At 39.4% G+C, this 18,793-nt stretch overlaps 1 protein-coding gene across 1 annotated transcript in view; it reads left to right on the forward strand.

Annotated features, from left to right (window-relative positions):
* The window catches only part of NRIP1 (nuclear receptor interacting protein 1), a 114,847-nt gene that overhangs the window by 92,250 nt on the left and 3,804 nt on the right, over positions 1 to 18,793 (forward strand). The gene's annotated exons all lie outside the window — the stretch shown is intronic.

An 18,793-nucleotide genomic window follows, 5' to 3' on the forward strand; every position in this document is an offset into this window, starting at 1 on the left:
CATCTCAGAAAAATAAAGGGGAAAAAAAGAAGGTGGCCTGCGAGTTAGTATATCTAGAGACAAGGCAACTGAAGCATAGCTCAGAAAGACAATCAGCCTATATAGCCTGTTCTACCCAGCCTTGATTCTGTTGCTTGGTGTGCAACTGGATGGTCATCAGGGATTTTTGAAGTGGGAAAAAGTTTGTACAGTGTTCAAAAATAAAGTTGATTTGATATAACTTGTTTTAAGATAGGATTTTATTAGGTTTTTATCCAAGTTTCAACGGGTGTTAAATTTATTTTTTAAAGAAGTCTCCAAACGTTTTGCAAAAATGAATGCGTGGGCTTGCACACATGTGTATGTATACTATATGTGTATAGGTAATAAGTAGTTGAGAATGGTAAGCAACGTCCATATGTAATAAGTAATAGAGACCAATTTATTTAGAAAAAGGAAAAAGAACTATACTTGTGAACTGATGGCCTGGGGGGGGGGCATTATTTTTACAAATATATTAATAATAATTTAAGAGGAAGGCCTTTTCCCAAAGATCAGTTTCTATTTTCTGACACTAAAATAGGCCTATTAAAATTTCAAATTAAAATCTGGAAATTTTGCAGCTTCTCCCTAACAAGTTTATAAACACTGTCTAAAAAAATACCCAGGTAACAGAAATACATACAGCTGTTCTACATGATTAAAATGTTGAAAAGTTATGCTCTGCTGTCTGTACAGGCACTGTCATCGGAACCGGAGATGCACAGCCACGTTTTGTTTTGTTTATTGATTTATACGGTAAAAAGGCATAACAAGCTCATCATGTAATAAATTGAGGGATTTTTAAGAAGAAAACCACCCCAGTTAGTAACTCTTCTTGACTATAAGTTAGTGCCAATGACTTTAATATGGAAAGTCTTTCATAATCTAATCAGATTATGAACACCCACTCTGTGCCAAGTTCTATTTCAAGCTTGTTAATGTGGAAATCTCCTTTACAAAGAAATAATTTTGAACAAGTTTTCTCCTACCACTACTATCACTAAACTGTGACCTATTTGGTTACAGAAAATAGATTTTAAATGTTAAGCGTGACATTTTTCATTTATTCCATCAAACTTAAGAAGTATCTGATGCTAGCACCTTGTAAGGGTTGGTGGAGGAATCTATCGGCACCATTTAGCGTTAATTTACTGCTACATTTCTCTAAATGGTTGGCACGATAATACTTACAACATTTTAAAGATGCCGTCTTCTTAGGTAAGTTAAAGACCCTTGCTCTAAAAAACCAGAGTTAATGTACTCTTTAGTTGGTAGCAGAATAATTGGAAATAAAATTCAAATCCCATAAACTTCAGTCCTGGGGAAGTGCTGCTGCACTTATGATGCCCTTATTTGAGTGTCTAAAGGTAAATACATAAACCCTTCCAGCAATAGCCAAATTTTAAAATATCTATAGTATACTTCTGTAGTCAGAAGAGGATTTTTCAGCCATTCCAAACAGTCCTTTTACAGCCTTTTTACTGACAAAGACCTAGACAACCTTCTACCGTCCAGCCTTTGCTTTTACCAGACTTCATTGGGTAGGTGCTCTGAGCTTTAAGAAAAGTTTACAGTCCTTTGGGACTGTTCGTTTTGCTCTTTTTTGCTGATACGCATTCACCTCCGAGCACATCTGGAAAAGGAAATGGCCTAACATTGTATGGGTTTCATAGCCCGAAGTTTTTGAAAGCTGCACCAGCGGGGCCCCAGAGTAGAGCTTTGGTGTTGGTAAGTTTTCTGAGATGGTATTTTCCCTTAGCTAATTGATTTGAAATGGTGATTTAAGGATAGAACAGTGAGATGACTTCACTCTAATTAGAAAACTATAGATTTCTCCCAGGTTGCCCCTAGCAGCCATTGTAGCTAATCTTTCCATGAGCTGCAAATCCTTATAAGACTCGCAGCACCCAGTTGGATGTGCTAGCTGGCCTTGCTGCATCTGGTAGAGTGCCCTTTGACTTCTGGCCCTGCCTGCATTTTCAGATTTTCAACTCATTCTCCCACCATCTAACACCTTTCTGCCCATCACCACCAATCATTCTAAGTGTTCAAAACCTTCCCAGTAGGAATTCAGTTTCCTGAGCACATCTGCCTTCCTGGCATCAAGAAGATGCCTTCTTGGCATCACCTTCAACCGTGTGACATTCTCTGCCTAAAAATACTCCTTCCTTTGCCCTCACCTCCCCATCCGTAGCCTTGTAAATTTGTATTTACCTTCAAAACCTAACAAATATTGCCCCCTCAAAGAACCCTCTGTAGTTCCTCCAGGCAGTGTGTTTCTCAGCCCTCTGCAGTCCCGTAATGCTTTGTGTAGACCTCTCAATTTCACTTATTAGAGTGGTTAACAACATAACTTTGTATTCCTTCTAAAGGCAAGAAGTGTGAAGTGTGTCCAAATCCTGATACATAACAGTTACTCAGTAAATGTGTGACCAGTCAAAGAATGAAAGAAGGTTGATTTCTCCCCACACAAAAACTGAAAGGCTGCCTCCCCTTCCCTGGGCTGGGAAACAAAGTAATTTACAAGGTAGGGATGCATCCCTTTCCCTGAAGCAATGCCCAGTCTCCCAGGCTACCTCTAGCCCTAGGGCTCATGATCTAGCCAGGCATTCTTTCTTCTGTCCTCTCTGATCTGCAGAGATGCTATCAGCTGAGAGATTCCTAACAAGAGGGGCTGGTTCTTGAGAATGGGAAGGGAACTTTGGGGGTTTTGCCAATGTAGGTCTAATTACCTGTTGTACCATATCTTCTCACAAACAGCAGTGAGCATCTTAGAATTTTTGCCTTTAGCAGGGAAGCTACCAACCCTTCCAAACATCACACTGAGATAGGCCTGAGGCAAGAATCCATGGCCTCTCCTGCCAATCATGAATAAGTTCATGATGCAGAGGGCTACACTCTTCCTGAACTATCCAGAATCAAACCCAAGCAGAACATGCTCTCTTGGTGGGTGTGGTACAACTAACTCCTTGATGATAAGACCCTCACCAGGGTAGGACCTGGATTTAGCATTAGGCTATTTCAGATCCTCAAGGAAATCTGAGTCCCTCCAGGTGTGGAAATGCAAGAGACCAGAGCCACAGATGAACTAGTCCACTAGCACACGTATTCACATCCATCAGAGGGCTTTGACAGTGGCAACTTACCTAGAAAGCCACATCAACAGGTTCTAAGAGTATCAGAAAAGTAATACAAATGTTCAGTGATTCAGCAGGTCCTTAATAAAGGTGTGCTAAATCACTGTGACAGCAGAAGCTCATCTCTTTCGTATGTGTGGAGGTGCACTGAGAGATGTTAATTTCCTTTTATTCTGATAACATAAAATTAATCTAATAAACTTTTTTTTTAAACTGTTGCATTTTATTTGTCCAGAGAAACCACATTTCGTGTTCCCAACCCCCAAGAGAAAGAATAAAGTCTTAGATGAAATCGCTCTTATCATATGTCCAAATGGCAGTGGAAAATCCAAATGTAGAGCATATTCAGGAGGAGGAGATTGGCTTTCAGTGGAGATGAAATAGCCCCCCTTCCCTGGCCAAGGACTGATGACTCATGATTTCTACCTGATACAAGGCCATGGGGAAGAAACATGGAAACCTCTGTCTCAAATAAAGGGGACATTTTTAAGTGGATGTTTTATGTAATTAGAGAGATAGTGGAAAGAGCTAGACATATTTAGAGGACAGAGAAGTTTGAAGCACAGTGTCCCTAGTTTTCTAAGGAAGAGGGGACCCTCCCTAAGCTGTTCTCTTCCTATGAGCTCCTTTCTAGCTTAAGCGAATCAAGAAGGCTTCTAATCTTAACCATATTAATAGAAAATAATCATACTCTCATCAAAGGTAAGGAGTTTCTTGTGAGTCTGGATATTTAAAATCAGGTGGGGTTTTTTTGTGTTGTTTTTATTTGTTTTTGGTTTTATTTTTTTCCCCCAGCATCTCTTCATACTTGGGTAAGGTTGTAGACTTGCAGAACTGGGATATGAGACCAGGGAATAGAGTGATAAGAAGCTTATGAACTTAACATTTCCCCTAAAACCAAACCAGACAGCAACCTAACAACCATCAAAGCATCATGCTTATTTACCCAACTGGCCTTAATGAGCGAAACAGTATTAAGGGTGAGGTGATCGTGCTAAAGCTGTATTCCAGGACTCGCTTTTGCTCCAAATTGTTAACTGATAGGAATGCAAGAAAGGTTCCCAGAAGCCGAAGTGCAACTTTTAAAGTGAATAGTCAAAGTGCAACCTTTTAAAATAACAGTGACATTGATGCCACTAGATTAATGGGACCATACAGTACTTAGAGGCTGTTTCTGATCATCACCAAGTGAAATCTTACTGAAGCAGGAATACAGGCCAGAGCACAAACACATGTCCAGCTTACCAGATTGCTTGCTTGCTTCCTTATTTCCTTCCTTCCTTTATTCCTTCCTCCCTTCCTTCCTTTTTCTCTTTCCTCTCTTTCTCTCGTTCTCTGTTTTTCTTTTCTTTTTCTTTTTAATGGAATAGATTTAAGGAGATGTAATTGATATACTGTACAGTTTACCCATTTAAAGTATACAATTCAATGATTTTTAGTATATTCATGGAGTCACTAGATAACTAATATCGTTTCTGTCTATAGAGTTACATGATCTGGACGTTTCATATAAGTGGTATCGTACAATACGTGACCTTTCGTGAATGGCTTTATTCACCTTAGCTTAGTGTTTTCAAGGTTCATCCATGTTATAGCATGTATCAGTACTTTCAACCAATCAACATTTGGTTTGGATATTGCCACAGATGAAGTATGAGGGTATGAAGTCAATTGACTGTAAATGTAGGGGTTCATTTCTGGACTCTCAGTCCTCTTCCATTGATTTATGTGATTATCCTATGCCAATACCACACCATCTTGATCACTAGAGTTTTGTAGGCATTTTTGAAATCAGGGAGTGTGAGTCTTCTAAATTTGTTTTTCTTTTTCAAGATTATTTTGGCGGTTGTTGGTTTCTTAAATTTACATATGACTTTTAGGATAAAACTGTCAATTTCTGCAAAAATGGTAGCTGAGATTTTGATAGGGATTGTGTTGAATTTGTGCAGATCATTTGCAGGGTATTGCCATTTTAACAAAATTAAATCTTCCAATCTGTGAACATAGAGTGTCTTCCCACATATTTAGGTCTTCTTTGATGTTTTCCAACAGAGTCACCCTGGGATGACGCTGGTTTTAGCAGGGTCCTGTTTAGTTGGCTCTTTCCCTGATCTCTCTGCTGTCTGCCTCTTTAGGTATCACACCCAGCTGTTAGGCTCCACTAATTGTCCTCTCATTACTCTCTCTCTCTCTCTCTGTATGTGTGTGTGTGTGTGTGTGTGTGTGTGTGTGTATGTATATATATGTTTGTTTTTTTTTTTGACAATGCCCTGGCCATAAATATCTCCACTGTCTGACCCAATTACATTTGGGCCCTTTTGCAAGTGTGGTTTTTGAGGCAGGTCTTTGAGATTTGTTTTGTTCGCAGAGGGCTCTTCTTAGCTGTCTCTTTTCCTGATTCCCTCTGGTAAACTAGCTGACCTGTGGCTTAGCTTACTGTTCTCAGAGCTAACAGCCTCCTCTCAATTGCTTACCACCAAGATCTTTGTTGTTTTCAAGAATATTTTAGGCTTGAAGTTTCTCACACTCTGTTCTAAATGAAGGGAGAGCTTCAGAGCTCTCCGTTTTTATGGCTTGTCTCAACCACTGGTCAAAATTTCTGAGCCACTGCTCCATTGCTAAAGACAGAGATAGTGGCCTGTTACTCTCCGAGTAACATCCCTGTTTTTACGAATTGGGTGCTGGGGGAGGATGATAGCTTTGGGTCTTCTCAGTTCACCACTCCCAGTGGGGAAGCTCTACCCTATGAATGAGCTGGGCCTAGGGCAATTACAGCCCCTTATTTTTCCCTGCCACATTTAAGATAGATTGTCTGCCCTTAGAGAAGAAGCTCGGTAGAGGAAGAAAGCCCTTGACTTTCAGTGGCACTCACCTGGAAGGTAGTGTTGACAAAAAATGTCACCTGCCATATCAGTAAACAAAGGATGTTACAGCCATCAAGCCCGAAGCCACTGCAGCCGACTGTGCACCCTGAAGGGATTCAGGAGGGAGAAAAACAGGATGCTGGGCCTAGATAGTCAGGTGCATATCAAAGGAATGATTTCAATGACCCCAGATTCTTGCATCTTCCCATACATAGAAAAACACTGAATGCATTAACTTGAGATGTCTGGTTTTTCTTTAATTAATAGTAAGTAATCTTTTGATGTTCTGACTCCCTGGTTTTTTTTTTGTAAAAACTCCTATATATCCTGGCTCATCCCTTACCTCTTCGGAGCAGTTCCTCAGAGCTGAGAGGTGGCTTCCTGGGCTTGAGTCCCCAGGAAGTCCACTGAATAAAACATAATTTTCAATGTTTAGGTTATGCATTTTTTTTTTCAGTCTACAGTAGCCTCTGTAACCCAGAGTTTTGCAGAGGATGAGAAATGCTGGTCACCTGGCCCTTCCAAGGAGATATTGACACCCTTAACTGGAGCTGGGGAGAGGGACCCTCATTTTCTCGACCACACCCAGCTTGAGTGGATCTTCCATCACACTAAGCTGCGGTGAGAGAGAAGGAGTAGGTCATGGCTCAAATGTTCTTAGCAAGATTTAAGAGATTTTCTTACGTAATGTTCCTCATTTGATGTGTTCCTTTAGGAAAATTTTCAGAGTAGTTTTTAAAAATAATTTTACCAGTTACGTTGTTTTGCTGGAGAACGGGTTTGCAGAGCTCCTCATGCTGCCATTGCCAAAGTGGGTCCCTCCTACTTACCTTATTTCTCATCAACAAATAAATGGACTCAAAGCCACATTCCTCCAGGGTAACCTACTTAAGCAATGTTGCACTGCAGCATTATTTCTACCCATAGGATGACACATTTCTGGCCCTGAGGACTAAATCGCGTGCTCTTTTGAAAGACTCTTTTCTTACCTCCTATTAAACATAATTTACTTAAATCTATTTTCTTTTTTCCAAGAATTTCATTTAATTCTTTTTCCCGTCCTCCCTTGGATAATATTCCGATTCATAACTCTTCCTGCCATCAAATGCTCCACAATTGAACCCAACAGACCAAACTCAATGCAACAAATGGCCACCACTTACATATTCAATTTGTAATCATTTAAATGCTCTTTGGTATTTAACTCAGGAAAATTATTCTTTGGTTTTTTTCTTATGCTTTTTTTTTTTAAGTAATTTTTTGAGCAGTTTCAGGTTTATAGAAAAATTGAGCAGAAAGAACAGAGCTCCGCCATACACCTCCACACTGCTACCCCCTCTGTTTCCTTTATTATTAACACCTTGTATCAGTGCCGTACATTTGTTACAATTGATGAACCAATATTGATACATTATTTTAACTAAAGTCCTTGGTTTATATTGGACTTCGTATTTTTAATACAAAGTTCATTCTTTGTATTATATACTCTATGGGTTTTGACAAATGTATAATTACAAGTACCCACAATTTGAGTATCATCACAGTTTCACTGCCCTAAAAATTCCCTAAATTCTACCTATTCATCCCTCCCATGCACTCCTGCGCTCACTCCCACCCCTTTCCGGCGCCTGGCAACCACGGATCACTTTGTCTCCATAGTTTTTCCCTTTCCAAAATGTCATATAACTGGAACCATATAGTATGTAGTCTTTCCAGATTGGCTTCTTTCACTTAGCAATACAATTTTAAGGTTTATGTCCCTTTATAGCTTAAGTTCATTTCATCACCGAATGATATTCTATTGTATGTATATATATCACATTTTGTTTATCCATTTACCTATTGAAGGACATCTTGGTGGCTTTCAGGTTTCGACAGTTATGAATAGACCTGCTGTGAGGGCTTTTATGTGGACATTTTTCAAATTTTTTCTTTTATTAAAATTTTAAAAAATTGGGGGGATTTTTATTATTTCTGATATATTTTTATATAACTTTTTTTCATTTTTCTTTCTTCCTTTTTCTTTTTTGATATGTGTTTTAAGAGGGCAGAGCTGACCTTCCCAATAATTCAAATTTCCCACAACTCCTATGCTTAAGAAATGCTTAATCATCAATTCCAAGCCCATCAGTTTCACTGGATGTACCAACCAGGTTAAGCTACGTTATGTTGCAGTATCAAACAACCCTAAACTCTCAGTGACTGAAAACCACAAAGGTTTATTTCATATTCTTGCTACATGTCCAACTTGAGTTGGCAGCGGGCTCTGCTCATGGTCATGCTCATCCAGGGTGGTGGTGCCTCCACTCTCTGGGAGTGTCACTGGTTGCCTTGGCAGAGGGGGAAGAACATGGTGAATTGAGCACCAAATTTAAAAGACTTAACACCTCCTCACGTTACACCAACCAAAGCACTGGTCTGCTTAGCTTCAAGATGGTAGGAAGTTTAACTATGTATGTGGTATACCTGGAAAAAGAAGAACCAGAAGCATTGATGAACATTCAGTAATATCTACTTTTAATATAGGATTTGCCTGAGCATAGGACAATGTTCTTTTGATCACTAAATTTAATTTGATTATATCTTAATGTTTGCCTTTCCTCTTCACACTGTGGACTAGAAGATAAAATTCACAAAACTTAAGGATTCAAATGATATCTACTAATCCTAAGGAAAAAGCTTAGGTTTGCTACAAGCTCTACAGGCTGACACTAAGGAAGATGATGGAGTTGAGCGTGAAGTCTAGTACATGCTGGAGAGTTGGGACCGCTGACACTGAAGGATTCAAAACCAATGAGGATGAGTGCTTTTCACGTAAGCTCAGTATAACAATAGAGAGATGTTCAGTCGTGGTGTCAGAACCAGACACCATAACTATATCCATATACATTTATTGGTTTTATTATTTTAGTTTGTTTATATGATTAAAGCTTTTCTTCTCTTTCCAAAATTGGATATTCCATTTGAACCTAAACACATCTTGAAACAAATTTCAACTGAGAAGACAATTTTGGTTAAGGTCATTTCAAATCCATTTAATTGCTCTTGAATCCTTTAGCTAACTAGACACCCTTCTTTTCCCAGATTTGCTGGGAATTTGGGTTACCAGCACCCACTTTATGAAAATCCTGTAGTTATTTATGATCAGCTCTTAGAACTAAGTACTCACTCCTTTACTACTCCATCCCCAGAAACTTCTCCTCTTTCTTATGGAAACTAATGTCCTTGGGAAAGTCAGCCCTGCTTCATTTTTTCTCACGCATCTTGTCTCAGCATCACTGTGGTAAAGATCAAGACATAGCCAGTCCCTACCTGCGCTATTTGAGCCTCTAGGCAACAGGATCCAAAGTCATCCCTGTACTCCTGCTTGATGTTTCCCACTGCAAGAGAAGTCTCCCAAGTCCCCATCCCAAACTCCTGCATTCCCCATTCTTTTTTCCCTGCACATTTTCAGAAGCTTCTCAAGGGTTTCTAATCTTACCTCTTCCCAACACTTACCTCTAGAGCAAAAGAGATGGTATAAAGAGGGAGGAGGAATCATCCTTCTGTCACTGTGGCAATGAGGGGCAAGAAAATAGCAGAAGAGATTCTCCCCTAGATTGTAAGCATATTAACTGCAATTTCCAACCCATTTTAAGGGAGAAACCATGGAAACTATGTACAGTGGAAAACAAGACTTTGGAATCAAAAGACTGGAATTTGAAGTTCAGCTCCCCCCAAAACTAGCATGAATTTGTCTTAGTCTCAAATTTTGGGCCCGAAAATTTGTTCAGTACCTCTTGCCCACTGGACTATTGCTAGGATCACATGATGTATTACACATGAAAATATTGTGTAAAGTGCTATTCACATATTCTCTTTTCTAAAAAGGATGTCGATATTTTCAGTCATAACAATTATATTTACTCATAAAATTTATGGGGAATTCAGAAAAGTACACAAAGAAGAACACAAAAATCACCTATAATTCTACCCCCAAGACATAAATACTATTAGTTATCTCTATTAATATGAAATGCTATTACTACCTTCTTGCAATCTGCCAGTAATTATGTATTTGTGTTTAACATTGTCAGGATTATGCTCTGTCCTTGTGTGGCAGACTGTATTTTCCAAAAGTGGCCACCAGATATTTTCTGGTGCCAGAACCTGGCCTCTCCATTAACACATAGAGTCTTATTTTCCCTCCACATATAACTGGCTGGGGCTTGCAACTGCCTCGATCAATAGAATGTGGTGAAAAGGATGTTGCATGGCTTCTAGGGCTAGGTCATAAAAGGTGATACAGCTTCTGCCTGGCTCTCATTTTTAGGACACTGGCCCTTGGAAACCAGGAGGGGAAGCCTAGGTCACACGGAGAGCCTATGTGTAGGTGTTCTGACCAACAGCGTCAGTGGCTGGACGTATGAGTAAGTGAACCCTCAGATGATTGCAGCCTCTGAGCTGCTACAGCCAATGCCAAGTGGAGTAGAGAGAAGCTGTCCCCAACGAGCCCTGCACAAATTATAGATTCACAGCAAAACACATGTTGTCATGACAGTTCACTTAAATTTCGTATGCACGTTTTCTTATGTCTAACAATTTTTACATCAACTTAATATGGCTAAATGACATTCCATTATGTGTATATTCTATAATTTATTAAAACCCTTCTATATTGTTGCTTATTTAAGGTTCTCTCTCCAAACCTTTTTTTATGCTATGATACGTAGTATTGCCAAAAACATCTTTGCACACACATTTTGAGTTTTGCTTTTCTTATGATTTCCATAGAGTAGAGTTTAAGAAGACAAAAGGTACAACTTCAATGTACCTCGGTTACATTGAATTAGCTCTTTGTGGCTCAGTAGAACCAAAACTGTCTTAAGCTTCATTATTTCTGTAGAAAAGTGTTCTAAGATCTGAACTTTACAGAACTGCCTCACAAAATTTTGGCACACAATCCTTTTCCAAAGTCAAGAACCCATTTCCTCATTGACTTCTGAATCAGAGTCAGAATAAATTTTTTTTTTTTTTTTTTGAGAATGGTTCTTGCTGTCACAGCTAGTGCCTCTCACCTTTGATTTCCCCTGAATGGCTTGTACCCCAGAAGAAATTCGTTTTTAGTAAGGTGATGCCTGCACCACCTGTGGTAGGCTGAATATGACCCCCATATGGATAGCCATATTTTAATCCCTGGAACCTATGAATGTTCCTTTACACGGTAAAATGGGATTTGCAGATATGGTTAAGTTTAGGCTTTTAAGGAAAGATTATCACAGATTATCCAGACAGGTATGAAATGCAATCACAAGAGTTCTTACAAGTGAGAGGCTAAGGGGACATTGGACACAGAAGAAGAGAAGGCAATGTGGCCATGGAGGCAGTAGTGACGCAGCCACAAGCCAAGGCATGCCAGCAGCCACCAAGGGCTGGAAGGAGCAAGGAAGAGTCTCCTCTAGAGTCTCTGAAAGGACTGTGGCCCCGCTAACACCTTAATTTTGGCCCGGTGAAACCGATTCTGGACTTCTGGTCTCCAGAACAGTGAGAGAATAAATCACTGTTGCCTTAAGCCACCAAGTTTGTGGTGATTTGTTACAGCATCTCTGGGAAAATTATACATCATTCTGTTGCTGCATAGGAAATAAAGGAAATACAAAGGAGTTCATTTTAATGCTCCAAATTCTCTTCCTCAAGTATCTTCCTAGGGTAGGTGCAGGCTCCAGTAAACATGCACAAAATACATTAGAGAGCTTTGGGAGTTTTATTTACGTGTGTGTGAAAATTTAAGTATTAAGCACTCACTGTCCTTTAGAGAGTAATAAAACAAAGATTCTCATGCTTGTGTTATTTATATTCTAAGTTGGACACACACACACACACACACACACACACACACACACATAAACACCTGTAGCAGAGTAGAGATCCCTGTATTTCCTCAAAGTCCACCTTAAGGTACACACTTTGAAATATGTCAGAATTCAGAGCACATAAACATGAAAGCATAGTTTGAATCTTCCCCCTTTGGAGATATAATTGCAGTCCTGGAATGGAAAATAACAAGGAGTCATAGATAATAGGGCCCCAAAGATCTCAAAGAAATAGGTTAATCTCACTGTGGATCCTAGCATGTCATAAGACATCAGTGTACACTAGCTTCTCTCTTTCTCTTCCTTGGTTAAAAATGTCCCTTTGTTGTCAAGGTCTAAAAAAAGGCAAGACATAACAAATGAATCTGCAGTGATGTTTGAAAAATAGGCCCTGACACATTTGGAACATACCCACTGTTCAAAATCTGCCGGCTGAGAGAAGCTGATTAGAAGCCCTGACGGCCCGGGGGGAGCCCCGTCCAGGTGCCTGTTACCTGCTGCTCTCAGCTCCGCCTGGGGCAGGATGGAGACAGAGAATCCATCCAGTTGCCTCTCATCTTCATGTAAACGCCGGACCAATAGGCTGCTGCTGTTGAGACAAACACGAAGGGAGGGAAGGTCGTGCTGGCTAGAAAATCTCACTCGGCCTCTTCTTCTCTTCCTTGGCATTAGACTTTAGTTGGGTCTCTCCAGTGATGAAAGCTTCATCCTTTTCTTTAAGAAGTGCCTTGACTTTGGTAGTTTCTGTGTATATCTCTTCATCTGGAATCAGAAAAGATCCCCTCTACACACTCTCCCCTGAAGCTCAGAACCAAGAGAGACTTAAAATGACCATCTCTGTTGATAAGTAGATTTAAAATTGAAAGGGCAATTCTAATGTTGGTTGAAGGTTCTGCATTCCATCCCCACGTGGTGGATTTTAAATAAGTCAAAATAGAGCAATTGATGCTGTAAGCCTTAGACAAAGCAGCCATGATCCATGGTGTAGAGAAATTCTTGTGAGGGGAAAAGCGACTCATGCATATATTCATTCATTTAACAAAATATTTATTAGTGCCCACTCTATAACAGCACTGTGTAAGGTCCTAGAAATACAGTGAGGAATAAGACAGATCTGTGTCTGCTCTTAAAAAAATTGAAGTCTAAGTAGTTTAAAAACGAGGAGAGACAGACTTGGTGCTGTGATAGGGTGCAGCAGGAAAGCATCTAACCCAAACCTGAATAGCAGTCAGGCTTTATAGAGGAAACGATATTTTCTTTGAAATTTAGAGGATGGAAATAGCATAAGCAGTGGTTTGGAGGTAGGGGAGAACTTAAAGCATTAAAATAACTGAAATCGAATCAGAATGGCTGAGAGCTGAGGTTCTGAAGGTAGAAAGAGATGTCTTTATATGGATCTTGAAAGTAAAGACACGAAATTTGTTAGGTGATGTTAAGCAGTTTAGTGATGTGATCCGATTTTCCCTTTAGGGAGAGCTCTTGGTCTACAATGCACAAGACAGCTGTTGGAGCTATCGTGGCAAGAGGTGACGGTGGCGCAGGGAATGGTAGTGATGGTGAGGAAGCAGATAAGTGGATGATACAAGAGGTATTTAGGAGAGAGATTTGTCAGCCTTGGTAATTGAGGAGGCATGGGTGAAAAAGGAGAAGGATAAATTAAGGTTTTCCGGACTTCACCAAATTGCTGGTGAAGTTAATGAAGCTCAATTTCGGACAAATGAATTGGAGATGTCTAAGCTCTGTTCAAGGGAAGATATTAAGCATAGAGTGTGGATAAACAAGTTATTTCAGGAGAGATTTAGGTCAAAGGTATAGGTTTGAGGGTGGTTGTTAGCATGCAGTTGATAACTGAAGCCTTTGAAGCTGAAGAGATTGCCCAAGGCACTTTGTATGTTTAAGAAGAGATGACCTCCTGGGGAAGAACCCTGAGAATATGGTGCTTTAAGGGATGAGAAGAAGAAAATCCTGCAAAGGAGACTACTAGGTGAGAAAAAACTGGGAGACTCTGTATCATGGAAACCAAAAGAAAAGAGTATTTAACGAAAGATAGGGTGGTGAACGTTGCCTTGATCAGTAACGAGTGCATTTAATACTCAGGGCAGAGTCCCTCCTCCATATGGTGAAATTTCAGTCCTCATCATGTAAGAATCAATAAACATCTTCTTGATTTGGTCTTTAATTTTAAAATGAGCGCCATTTAAAAAACGAATTTCAGTTTTAAAGATATTATTCAAACTCAGTAAACTAGCTCATGTATGAATTAAAGTTTGTACTTGCCAAGCAAATAAAAAATACCTCAAAGTTCATACTCTGTTTTGCTGTTTTCGATTTTAAATACAAATAAAAACTCCTAACATGTGGTAACATAAAAATGACAGAATGAACTCAGTTTCTATTTCTTTGTCTTTACAGTCTCTGTGTTGACATGATATATTTTGAATCTACTGATTAAACATAGGAATACATGTACTGTAGGGTTGGAGACACAATGACCAAAGCAAGCCTGAATGATTCTGAATCATTATGGATTTACTCTTTTTTTTTTTTTTAATGTTTTTATTTTATTTTTGGCTGCGTTGGGTCTTTGTTGCTGTGCGCTGGCTTTCTCTAGCTGCGGCGAGCAGGGGCTACTCTTCATTGCAGTACGTGGGCTTCTCATTGCGGTGGCTTCTCGTTGCAGTGCACGGGCTCTAATCGCACGGGCTTCAGTAGTTGTGGCACATGAGCTCAGTAGTTGTGGCTTGTGGGCTCTAAAGTGCAGGCTCAGTAGTTGTGGCACTTGGGCTTAGTTGCTCTGCAGCATGTGGGATCTTCCTGGACCAGAACTCGAACCCGTGTCCCCTGCATTGGCAGGCAGATTCTTAACCACTGCGCCACCAGGGAAGTCCCTGGATTTACTCTTGAAATGAGTCCACCTGTGTCTGGGGTGAACTGATTAACTGTGGACTCTTAAAATTAACTTTCAGATAGAATATGATATTTGTTAAAGGATAAGTAATAAAAAGATGCTTATTTGAATTGTGCATACATATATACATATAATATAGCATACTATAATATACATATATAATAATAATATATATTATTAAAATGCAAAAGTAATAGCAATTGCCTAGAACTTAGATCAGTAAAAGAGTTTTGGGGAGGAGTATTTTTTAATCCTTTTTTAAAAATTAATTTATTTGTTTAAAAAATTTTAAAAATATTTTAATTGAAGCATAGCTGATTCACAATGTTGTATTAGTTTCTGGTGTACAGCAAAGTGATTTAGTTATATGTATATATAAATATCTATTCTTTTCCATTAGAATATTACAAGATATTGAATATAGTTCCCTGTGCTATAAAGTAGGGGGAGGAGTATTTTGTTGATCAATTGCTGGTACCTTGTGGTAATAAAAAATGACCAAACTTATCAATTTTTATTATTGTTTTTAAATTCTTTATAGACAAGGCACCCCCTTATTGCCTGTACTCAGAGTTGACCACTCTTACTCTCCAGCCTTTGGTACACTACTGGCAAAAATGATCAGTAAAATGAGGCCTGAGAATGACCTAAGTATTCAGTCATAAGAAGGTCATTGGTGACCTTGACAACTGTACTTTCAGAGGAGTGGTGGGGTTGAGGCCATATCACAGTGGGCTGAGAGACAGTTTGGACAGTGACCTGTTTTTCTAGTCTCATTTCCTCCAACTCCCTGGTAGCTCTTTATCCCTTCCCTTTCATCCCTACCTATGCTTTCTTTCCAAGCATATTGAACTTTTTCACCCTTCCCCAAGCATACCAAGACTATCCATGTTTATTTGCCTTTATACCTATCGTTCCTTCTGCTTGGAATGCCCTTTCTTCCTGGTCAGTTCTTATCTTTCCCTCCATCACTTCTCTAAGACAGTGATCCAGTGGAGGCTTCTCAACTCTCCCAGGCGAAGCTTCAGTCAGTCCATTCTGCCCCAACATCTCCATTTCCATACCTGGAAGGGCAGGTACTACGTGGTTGTGCAACGTGTCTTGCCTTTCACATCTCCATCAGTTAGATCATGCCTGCCCGCCCCACTCATAAAAGTTGGTTGGGTAGCTAACTGGGGGAAGAAGAGTGAGTAAGCAATCAAACCAGTGAATGATATAGATAAGTGAATGCAACTGAGGGAAACCTGAGACCTTTAGTTCTGTAATTACGTGATGACTGAGTGGATTGGTGACAATGCGATGATGAGGCACAGACACAGTGATGATGCCCTTTGGCAGATGATTAGCTCATTATGAAAATTATCATAATGCTATAAATAAAGCCAGTCAATATGTAGTCCTAACTCAGACCTTTCAGCTCTGGATGCCTCTTCCCTACTAGGATTTCTCAGGCTATTCTGTTGTGGTTCTGCGGCATTATAACCAAGAGGGACATTTTAATTCTGTAGGTGAAAGGAAGCAAGGGCAGGTTTCTGCAAGACCAGTTTTGTTAGCTCAATCTAGAAAAATCAGTTGAGCAAAGCCGGAGTTATTGTTGCTTTAATCTGTCCTACTTGCCCAGGAAAGGCTCTGTTGGGTTTTCAGAATGAATGATTCAGATGTACCTAAGTGTTTACATTTGTTTGGGAAAGATTGAGATTTCAAGATGTAATTTGATATGTACCTTTCCCCCATTACCCCAGTCTCTCTATTCCTGTTCTTTGTTACATGTTCAGTGACATGAAACCAGGAGGCACTTGACACTCTGAATAGCTCTAAGCCGGCCATTGTCAGTTCCAAAGTCAATCATTTGCCTGAGGTCAGGAAGGAAAACTGGCTGGTGACTTCATTTCCTAGTGCTTCAGACTAGAAGTTTTCTTCCCTCTCCCTTCACTAGTTTCTTAGTACATTTTGTTATTGTTGTGAAGTTTAAAATGGGACGTTTATATGTCTTGAGCACAAACAATGAACTTGGAAAGACTTGTTGATAATGAAACTGCTTGAGGCTGGTGTCCTGGATGTGAAATTGGGCTCTTTATTCAGGGTGTTTGTTTTCAGCCTTGTGCCTGCAGAGCTCCCCGCCTACTTATGCTGACTCACTCAGCCTCCAACTGGACCCCATTTCAATATTTGCAGTACAGTTCTCCTCAGTGAGTTCAGCTGAATGAACAGTTGAATAAATAGTAAAAGAATCAATTTCTATGAAGGAACAGTAACATTCAATAATATCTCTTTAAGTGTGGTGACCTCTATGACTTTTAAATATTAGAAAATCTTAATGTGCAGCTGGTGAATGAATGAATGCCTTTTTGATAACTGAGTATTTTTCTGGGATACAAAGCTCTGGATTTAACAGCTGTCCAGTCAACAGTCAAAGCTATACTCAGTTGTGTAAACACTGACCTTTTCTTATCCAATTTTCCTCCTGATTTTGTTGATACATGTCTCTGCACTCTCCTTTACTTGAAACGAATTTTGAACAAATTTTTGTTACTTACTAGCAGCTACAGTTGGACACAGGAAGGCCAGGATGAGAATAATAAGCATCTTGTTATTTGGTGATAACAAATTGCTGTTTGGTGATATTTTTTCAAGGGAGGATACTCATGCTACAATGAAATTTGGGAAATGTAGTGATGGAATAGAAAGATCTCAGTACCGGTCCTGTCTTGGCCATTAAAGCTACCACGTGATCTTAGAAAAATCAATTAACATCTCTGGGCCTCAGTTTCTTCATGATTATAATGAAAACATTGGATTAGATCACTAGTGTTCAGCTGTGTCCCTAACAGCCCCAAATCCTCTCAGGAGATATTAAGTGACATATGGTTTGTTTACTTTGTATCTTTTCTGCTGTATAAATTTCCTTAAGGGCTGGTGTAAAACTTTGCCATAATTTTACTTTACTGTATAACTGATAGGTTATATTTATGCTAGAGTTGATATTCTGCCTTTCACTCCCCAAACCCATCTCCACTCTCAACCCATGTCTTCCTGATTTGTTTTCTCCTATCCAAAGACAAACTCAAGAACTCTCTTCTATGTTACCTTTATTAATTCACCAACTCATGTAAATTGTTTCTTTTCTCTGAACTTCAGTGAAATAAACACTTTGTGTCTTCTTTTACATAGTTTATTTTCTCTCTGTGTTAGCTAGGCTCAGAAAGTCAGCTGCAAGTTTCATGAGAGCACACTGTGGCAGCCTCTTCATTGCCTCCCCAATATCCTTTCCCCCTGGGCACAATTTAATGGATCCACTGGCTATGTTCTCATCTAAAGCTGGTGATTCATGATTGGTCTAAATCAGTTATGGAAATCCTGTAACCCTTTCTCAGGTTCCCTACAGCTGAACCTGACCTTATGACCCAGTTCTGGCCAGTGAGATTTAAGCCAGTGGAAGTCTATAGGTGAGATTACAGGAAAGAAAGCTTTTATTCTCTAGGGGAGAGCTGTCCTTTTTCCTTTGTCTTTCTTTCTGCCTTGACCACAGATAAGATGCCTGGAATAGCAGCAGTAACTACAACTGCAGCAACTATTCTGCAACTACAAGGCAACCAAGACAAGGGAAAGATCAAGGAAATCTCAGGGAATTAGGGCCCTGATCTTGTTAAATGACAAAACGAATGACATCAACTTACCCCTGGGGTTTTTCTTGTAAGAAAATTTTAATTAATGATTAGAATTTCAAATTCATTTATTCATTCAACAAATATTTATGAAGTACCTATAATATCCCAAACACAGTACATGAAATATATTAATACACAAAGCATAAAAAGTTCTCATCCTCACAAGAGTTTACATTGTAGTAGGGGAAAAGTGACAGAAAATTAGCAATACCCATAATAAATAAGAAAATTATATACAATATTAGAAAATGCTAAGTGTTATGGTGAAAAGAAAGCACAGTATATGTGGACTTGGAAGTGTAACAGAGCAGGACCCTATGGGCCTTCCCGGGACAGACCCCCT

This window comes from Eubalaena glacialis, chromosome 6 (genome assembly GCF_028564815.1).
Source record: "Eubalaena glacialis isolate mEubGla1 chromosome 6, mEubGla1.1.hap2.+ XY, whole genome shotgun sequence".
NCBI classification, from domain to species: Eukaryota; Metazoa; Chordata; class Mammalia; order Artiodactyla; family Balaenidae; genus Eubalaena; species Eubalaena glacialis.